A 9459-nucleotide genomic window follows, 5' to 3' on the forward strand; every position below is an offset into this window, starting at 1 on the left:
TACCAGTGCACAGAGACCAAGTTTTCAGCATCACGTTCACCATTGGTTGAAACCATTTATCAAAACACAGTTGTGTTATTATTTACAGTTATCATCTCTTCAGGATGAAGAAACTGATTCTCAGAAATATCTCAATGATTAACACTCTGAACAGGTTTATAGAGTACTGAAAACTAAATGGAAAAACAGTATTCTCATGTGTTGAGTGATATTAAGCAGACTATAATTAATCCTACCCTTATGCTACTCTAGAGAGATTCATAGAAATTAGGGGTATGGAAAAAAATGTTTTCAGACAGAATATCTGGTAGATAGTGAAGAGATTTCATTTAAGGTCAACCAACTAGAAAATTGCAAAAGTTCCCTCAAACAACTGCACTTATCTTGTAAGGTCATAGCCTAAAAGAATGAGGGATCTGAAAGGGGTCATTTGGTCCTACGTTCTCATGAAAGGACTGCCCTATTACAACACAGTAAGACATGGCAGCAATAAAGATGATCTTTTCATTCACAAGGGACTGAAACTTTCCTACTATACTTCCTTCTGAATGGAAAGGAAGTTCAGTGGTTGGTTGGTTGGTTGGTTGTAGAATTAGAAAATAGGGCAGAGAAAGCATGAGACCTTGAAAATAAAAGTTCGTCCTTGTTTCCTTTTAGAAAGTCTCCATTCTAATCCTTATATTATCTTAAACCTTCAGCGATCACCCTGTGGGTCAAAGTCTCATCACTGCATTCCTCCTCATTCTGAGGTTGAGTGAAACCACTTGGGCAATGGAACTGCTGGCCAAGAGCAGGGCACCTAGTAACATTTACCCAAACAAAGGTAAACAGACACACACACACAGGTTACAAATCTCATTTGGCAACAATATTTTTCCAGGGAAAAGACAGTGGGGAGCAGGAGCCACAGTGGCAAAGGGATTCATTACTGCTATGCTCCAACCCAACTCTGAATAGAAGCAAATGTCCTACGGAAAAGCACATTTAAAAATAACTGCTTTATTTCTTCCTTTTGAAATATAATATTTATTTAAATAATCTTTTTCTCCCAAGCATTTCAGTATATGAAATTTTCAGTTACGAATTTCCCAATACTAGATGTGTATTGCATAATCATTTCTCCATGCCCACAGGTCAAGGATTAAGCACAGCAAAAGGGTTTTACATAGCTTGAAGAAATAGGAAGCATACCAAAAATCAACCACAAAAATAAAATTCTACTTGGGAAACACAATGAAATCTAGATGGATATTTTTGCTCAAGTGTTTTTTACCCAATGACTTTACAAACTAAGACACTGTCTTATAACATATTATGAATTCTCTTTTATTGACAACTCTCAGTAAATAAGCCTATCTGTTCGTGTTTAAGTTAGGAGATATATAATCTAAATATGAGTTTCATAAAATGTACCTTAGGAAAGATGACTCCAAAATAAGTTTGCCAGCTAACACCTGAAGGCAAATAAGGCACCCATCCAGATATGTAAAGATTATAAAAAAAGAAGGATAAGTGCTCAGAGTAGGACAGTTAAGAGGAACATTCCATTTTAATAACTGATATACTATAAATCCCACCTGACAGACTAAAATGTAAAAGTACTAAGAATAATCTTAGGCATCATCAAGTGTTAAAACTTCACTCATTCTCAGAGATGGGAGTAGGGAATCTAATTTCTGAGTTTCAGTAATCTATATGCAATAATAACTTCACCATTATTTATTTATTTTTTTGAGATCTGGTATAAAAAACTTAATCTTCACAGAAACCTAAGAGGAAGGTATTACAGATCTACAGTCTCTTATCTGAAACCACTGAGGCCAGATGTTTTAGAATCCAGAACTGTTTAGATTTTTAGAAATGGAGTAGCGTTCATATGAAAATGAAAATGTTAGTTGCTCAGTCCTGTCCAACTCTTTGCAATCCCATGGACTATAGCCTGCCAGGATCCTCTTTCTATGGAATTCTTCAGTCAAGAATACTGGAGTGGATTGCCATTCCCTTTTCCTGGGATCTTCCTGACCCAGGGATTGAACCTGTGTCTCATGCATTGCAGGCAGATTACCATCTGAGCTACCAGCATGTGTTATAAATACCTCCAGCAGGATTTAATGGGCTTCCTTTGTAGCTCATGGGGTCTCAAACTGAGTGACTAACACTTTCAATTTTTTCTTTCACTATAATCAAACCTTAATATTTCTTCAGAATTCATGAATATTCACAATAAGTGGAAAATGAACATAAACCCTTAATGTTCAGGCCAAGTTTCGCCACCATGTAAATTTGCCGCAAATTTATGAAATTACAACAAAACCAAAGCAACTTCTGTTTTTCAGAGTTCTCTGAATTTCGGAATTGCAGAAAACAGATAATGGATCATATTATTATCTACAATTTACAGATAAGAAAAAGGCAGCGGGAGGACTTGCCTGAGGTCACAGGGAAGAGCTGGTCAACAACCAGTATATAAGAATCATCCTGAGACCTGGAACAGTTCCTCATCTCTCATTCTCTTGGCTCAACAGTGCATATATTTATGCTTTTATTTTTTCATAATTCTCAACCATATGGCTATTTTCTGAATCAACCTAAGAGGTATACAATCTTCTCTAACATTAAAATGGAGCTTGATAGTGATCTACTTATCAGCAATAATTCCTCTTTATTTATTTCTCAGTAGAATGGGCTTCCCAGGTGGTGCTAACGGTAAAGAACTCGCCTGCCAATATAGAAGACAAAAGAGACATGGGTTCAACCTCTGGGTTGGGAAGATCCCCTGGACAAGGGCATGGCAACCCACTCCAGTCTTCTTGCCTGAAGAATTCCATGGGCAGAGGAGTCTGGAAGGCTACAGACCGTGGGATCACAAAGAGTCAAGACAACTGAAGCGACTTGACACACAAACATATAATAATGTTTGCTCCTTTTAGTGCAGGAGAAGCACCAAGTGATAGAAGTGAAATAACCCTGGCCCAGGAGGAAGGTGATCTGTAGTTTAGGACCAGCTGTCTGTCAGTACTTCTATTGTGACTGGGAGGAATTCATGAGTGAGGTCCTGTTGTTTCACATGGTTTAAGGTCCTCTATATTCTGGCTTAATCTTTCATTCCCTCTCCTCATCCTCCAAACACACACTTTCCACCTCCATTTTCTACCCATGCAAACACACCATACACTCATCACCCACAATTCAAGCATATTTCCCCTGTTTTCCACATTGCGCTGGGACAATTTCGATATCACTCCTCAGGTAGAGATGCATCTAGGTTATAAACCATATTTTTCAATTTTTGTGATGAGTTTTACTACTGACTATATCTAAATGTCTGACTAGGATACATTCCAATTGTTGCTTCCGGTTAAACTTCCCAGACCTGTTGTTCAGTATCAGAGGGGCTGAAGCTAGTCTCATGCGGTTGCTTCTTGACAAAGCCAAGCTTCTTCTACTCAGTGTCCTTCACGGCTTGCAAATTGGTTTTGTAATGGTTTTTAATATTTTTCCAATACTAAATTCAGTCTCTCTGGCCTATAGTGTTTTCATAACTCCTTAGATTTGTCCACTTCCCCCACCAAATAGCTACTTTCATATTTACTGATTTTCCACACTTCTGCAAGATCACCAAAAATGGGAATCTGACTTACACAAAAATTTTAAATACCCTGGTGATTCAAGTCAGCAGAGACTGCAAATTGGAATATATCTGGCTTCTTTTAATATCTCTCTTCCTCTCTGGGACTTCTAAAATCTGCCCCTAAAATGCTCCCAAACATTGACTTGAGATTCTGTACATCTAAAGACCAATTTCTTCTTTTGGGTATGTATGTTTTGTTTTGCTTTAATCAGCTTTGAAGTCTAATATACTATGTGAAAAAGTGAAAGTTGCTCAGTCAAGACCCTTTGCCACCCCATAGACTGTAGCCCATCAGGCTCCTCTGTCCATGAAATTCTCCAGGCAAGAATATTAGAGTGGGTAGCCATTCCCTTCTCCAGGGATGGAACCTGGGTCTTTCATTGCAGGCAGATTCATTACCGTCTGAGCCACCAGGGAAGTCCTCTAAAATATTAGAAAATACATTCATTTTTAAGTGTACATGTTGATGACTTTTGACAAATGTACACTTCAGTATAACCACTATCATGAGTAAGATACATACACTCTCTCTTACCCCTGCCTAACCTTCCTTCAACCCCCAGCTCTCATTAAAATTATCTGATTCCCCTTTTCAGTCATTCCTCTCCCCAATAACTTCTCAGGCATTCATCCACCTGCTTTCTCTCATTATACTTTTGCCTTTCTAGAATTTTATAGAAATAGAATAATACTGTACAATCATGTGCTTGGATTAGCATAATGCTTCTAAGATTCATTTATGTTTTTGTGGGTATTAGCATTCCATTTTATTATTTAGTGGAATTCCATTTTCTATCAAGTCACCGATTATTTCCAGTTTTTTATTAGGATAAATAAAATTACAGTTGTTTTCCACATCTGCGGCTTCCATATCCATGGATTCAATCAAGAAAGGACTGAAAATATGGGGGGGGGGGAGATTTTCCAATAAGTTTCCAAAACCAAAACTTGGATTTGCCATGCAAGCAACTATTTACATAGCATTCACACTGTAGGCGGAGAAGGCAATGGCACCCCACTCCAGTACTCTTGCCTGGAAAATCCCACGGATGGAGGAGCCTGGTAGGCTGCAGTCCATGGGGTCGCTAAGAGTCGGGCATGACTGAGCAACTTCACTTTCACTTTTCACTTTCATGTATTGGAGAAGGAAATGGCAACCCACTCCAGTGTTCTTGCCTGGAGAATCTCAGGGATGGTGGAGCCTGGTGGGCTGCCGTCTATGAGGTCACACAGAGTCAGACACAACTGAAGCGACTTAGCAGCAGCAGCAGCAGCACATTGTAGGATGCATTATAAGTAATCTAGGGATGATTTAAAGTACAAAAGATGCATGTAGGTGAAATGCAAATACTAGATGATCATTAAGAGACTTGAGCATCTGTGAGTTTTGCTTCTGTGGATTTTGGTATTCATCTGGAATCCTAGGACCAGTCTCCCATGGATATGGAGCGACCAACTGCATTATGAGCATTTACATACACATCTTGGACTTCCCTGGTGGCTCAGACGGTAAAGCGTCTGCCTACAATGAGGGAGACCTGGGTTCAACCCCTGGGTCAGGGAAGATCTCCTGGAGAAGGCAATGACAACCCACTCCAGTATTCTTGCCTGGAAAATCCCATGGACAGAGGAGCCTGGTAGGCTACAGTCCACGGGGTGGCAAACAGTCGGACACGACTGAGAGACTTCACTTTCGCTTTCATATACACATCTTAAGACATGTTTACATTATTTTGATTAAGTACTATAAGTGTGAGTGCTGGTTAAGTGTATGCTTAACTTCATAAGAAACTGCCAAACTCTTTTAAAAGGAGGCTGTGCTATTTTACATTATCACCAGCAGTATAGAAGGGTTTCATATCCTTGACAGCACTTCAGTTCAGTTCACTCACTTAATCATGTCCAACTCTTTGCAACCCCATGGACTATATACACAAGGGTCCCCAGTCCATCACCAAATCCTGGAGCTTGCTCAAACTCAAGTCCAGCAAGTTGGTGATGCCATCCAACAATCTCATCCTCTTTCATCCCCTTCTCCTCCTGCCTTCAATCTTTCCCAGCATCAGGGTCTTTTCTAGGGAGTTGGATCTTCGCATCAGGTGACCAAAGTATTGGAGCTTCAGCTTCAGCATCAGTCCTTCCAATGAATATTCAGGACTGATTTCCTTTAGGATGGACTGGTTGGATCTCCTTGCAGTCCAAGGGACTCTCAAAAGTCTTCTCCAACACCACAGTCCAAAAGTATCAATTCTTTGGCACTCAGTTCTCTTTATGGTCCAACTCTCACATCCATACATGACTACTGGAAAAACCATAGCTTTGACTAGATGGACCTTTGTTGGCAAAGTAATGTCTATGCTTTTTAATATGCTGTCTAAGTTGGTCATAGCTTTTCTTCCAAGGAGCAAGTGTCTTTTAATTTCATGGCAGCAGTCACCATCTGCAGTGATTTTGGAGCCCAAGAAAGTAAAATCTGTCACTGTTTCCACTGTTTCCCCATCTAATTGCCATGAAGTGATGGGACAGGATGCCATCATTTTTGTTTTTTTGAATGCGGAGTCTTAAACCAGCTTTTTCACTCTCCTCTTTTACTTTCATCAAGAGGCTCTTTAGTTTGTCTTCGCTTTCTGGCATAAGGGCAGTATCATCTGAATATCTGAGGTTATTTATATTAAGGAATATCCAGCCCGACATTTTGCATGATGTAATCTGCACATAAGTTAAATAAGCAGGGTGACAATATACAGCCTTGATGCACTTCTGTCCCAATCTTGAACCAGTTTGTTGTTCCATCCTCTGGTTCTAACTGTTGCTTCTTGATCTGCATACAGATTTCTCAGGAGGCAGGTAAGGTGGTCTGGTATTCCCATCTCTTTCAGAATTTTCCACAGTTTGTTGTGATCCACACAGTCAAAGGCTTTAGAGTAGTCAATGAAGCAGAAGTAGATGTTTTCCTGGAATTTTCTTGCTTTTTCTATGATCCAACGGATATTGGCAATTTGATATCTGGTTCTTCTGCCTTTTCTGAATCCAGCTTGAACATCTGGAATTTCTCAGTTCACATCTTACTGAAGCCTAGCTTGGAGAATTTTGAGCATTACTTTGCTAGCATGTGAGATGAGTGCAATTGTGCAGTAGTTTGAGCATTCTTTGGCACTGCCTTTTTTGGGACTGGAATGAAAACTGACCTTTGCCAGCTCTTGGTATTGTCAATTTCAATGCCATCCTCGCAGGTATGTACTGGTTTTCATTATGACTTAAATTAACATCCCCCTGATGTTTAACGATCCTGAGTATCTATTCATATACATATATAGATTTCATTTATATTTATATTGTACATAAAAAGTTTAAAATATATATTTATATTCATTTTGTATTTTACAGACAGATTTGCAATTTGTTTCTGAAGCCTCTGCTTAAATTGTTTATACTTTTAAATTTTTCATTTTTAAATTGAGTTGTGTGTGTTCCTTTTTGACTACAAGAGTTCTTTATATATTCTGGATATAGGTCCTTATATCTTGTAAGTTTTTAAAATATATTTTCTCCAGGCTATCTCTTGCCTTTTGTACCTTACTCTCTGTGCTTTTCCAAAACAGCTAATTTTAGGAAATTATCAATATTTCGCCTTTAATACTCATGCATTTTGTGTCCTAAAAAAATCTGGTCTAATCCAAAGTGAGAAGAATTTTCCATGTTTTCCTACAGATTCATAATTGTAATAACTCTTGCATTTAGTTCTATATCTACTTTCAGCCTCTTCTTTCTCTCCCTCCTCTTCCTCTTTCTTTTCTTTTTAATGGATACTCAATTGTTCTAGCACCATTTGTTGAAAAGATTATATTTTCCTTCAAAATTGCATTAGTAACATTTTAAAAATTAACTAACTGAATGGGTTCAAATCTTTATTTGGACACTGCCTTCTTCTCTATTGATCTAGTACTCATAGTATTCAATAGTATTACTATAACACTGTCTGGATTACTCTATCAGTTCAGTTCAGTCACTCAGTCGTGTCCAACTCTTTGTGACCCCATGGACTATAGAACACCAGGTTTCCCTGTCCATCACCAATTCCTGGAATTTACTCAAACTCATGTCCATTGAGTTGGTGATGTCGTCCAACCATCTCATCCTCTGTCATCCCCTTCTCCTCCCATCTTCAATCATTCCCAGCATCAAGGTCTTTTCAAGTGAGTTGGTTCTTCACATCAGGTAGCCAAAATATTGGAGTTTCAGCTTCAGCCTCAGTCCTTCCAGGACTGACTTCCTTTAGGATGGACTGGTTGGCTCTCTCTGCTGTCCAAGGGACTCTCAAGAGTCTTCTCTAACACCACAGTTTAAAACCATCAATTCTTTGGCACTCAGCTTTCTATAATCCAACTCTCACATCCACACACGACTACTGGAAAAACCAAAGCTTTGACTAGACAGAACTTTGTTGGAAAAGTAATGTCTCTGCTTTTTAATATGCTGTCTAGGATTACCCTATAGCAAATCTTAAAATCAGGCAATCTGAGTCTCCCAATTTTGTTCTTCTTTTTCAAAATTGCTTAGTTATTCTAGATACTTTGAATTTCCGTATAATATTTACCAGAAATATGTCAATTGCCTCAAAAGTGTCTGGTGGAATTTTAGATGAAATTGTGTTCAATATATAGGTCATCTTGAAGAGAACTGATATCTTAAAAACACTGTGCCTTCTAATCCATGAATGTGGTACATATCTCCATTTAATTAGAACATCTTTAATTCTTCTCAGGAATAGTCTTCAGTAGGCAAATCTTTCACAGGTTTGTTTGACTGCTTCCTCAGTATTTTTTAAATTGTTATAAATAATAGTTTTAAATTGTAAATAATATTTTTAAAATTTTCATTTCTAGCTGTATGTTGTAAACATTATTTACAACAATTTTAAACTGTAAATCATATTTTAAGTATTTAATTTCTACCTGTATTTTCCATTTCTAAATAAAATGACTGTGTTAGTTCTACTAGTTTTTTGTAGATATAATTTTCTACATAGATGATCATGTCAACTGCAATAAAACCAGTTTCTTCTTTTCTAATATGCACAAATTTTAATTTTTTTTCTTGTCTAACTTCATGAATTAAACTATGGTTCAATTTGATATTATTTTCTTTCTCTTCTTTAAATTTGAAACTTTGCTTTAAGATCAATGCTTTTAGACTTTCATAGTTTCCTAATATAAGCTTTTAATTCTATGAAGTTCACTTTAAGCACTCTTTTAGATATATTGACAACCTTTGATGTATCTAATTTTTAACACTGAGGAATATATGAGACATTTCTTGTGGGAGGGTTGGGTTCTATTATTCTTCATATCCAATATATTATAAGGGACTACATTTACATTCTTGAGAAAAACAATTCTTTCTCTGGGCTTTTGGTTCATTTCATGGATTCCATTTCTATTGATGATTTGAACTTATGTACCCTTTGTACATTTTCTTACCATTCTAAACAGATTTTTTTTCATTGCTGTTCCAAGATTATATGTATATTTATTATTTGTATCTCTAGCTAGGTTTTCCTACTTGCTAAGTCACTTCAGTCGTGTCCGACTCTGTGCGACCCCACAGACGGCAGCCCACCAGGCTCCCCCGTCCCTGAGATTCTCCAGGCAAGAACACTGGAGTGGGCTGCCATTTCCTTCTCCAATGCATGAAAGTGAAAAAATAAAGTGAAAAAATAAAATAAAGTGAACGACCCCATGGATTGCAGCCTACCAGGCTCCTCCGTCCATGGGATTTTCCAGGCAAGAGTACTGGAGTGGGGTGCCATTGCCTTCTCCAAGGTTTTC

At 37.9% G+C, this 9459-nt stretch overlaps 1 protein-coding gene across 6 annotated transcripts in view; it reads right to left on the minus strand.

Moving 5' to 3' along the window:
• Positions 1–9459, minus strand: part of TP63 (tumor protein p63) — a 273034-nt gene that overhangs the window by 33623 nt on the left and 229952 nt on the right. The gene's annotated exons all lie outside the window — the stretch shown is intronic.

The sequence above is a fragment of the Bison bison genome, unplaced genomic scaffold (genome assembly GCF_000754665.1).
Source record: "Bison bison bison isolate TAMUID 2011002044 unplaced genomic scaffold, Bison_UMD1.0 scf7180017864294, whole genome shotgun sequence".
In the NCBI taxonomy this organism is placed as follows: Eukaryota; Metazoa; Chordata; class Mammalia; order Artiodactyla; family Bovidae; genus Bison; species Bison bison.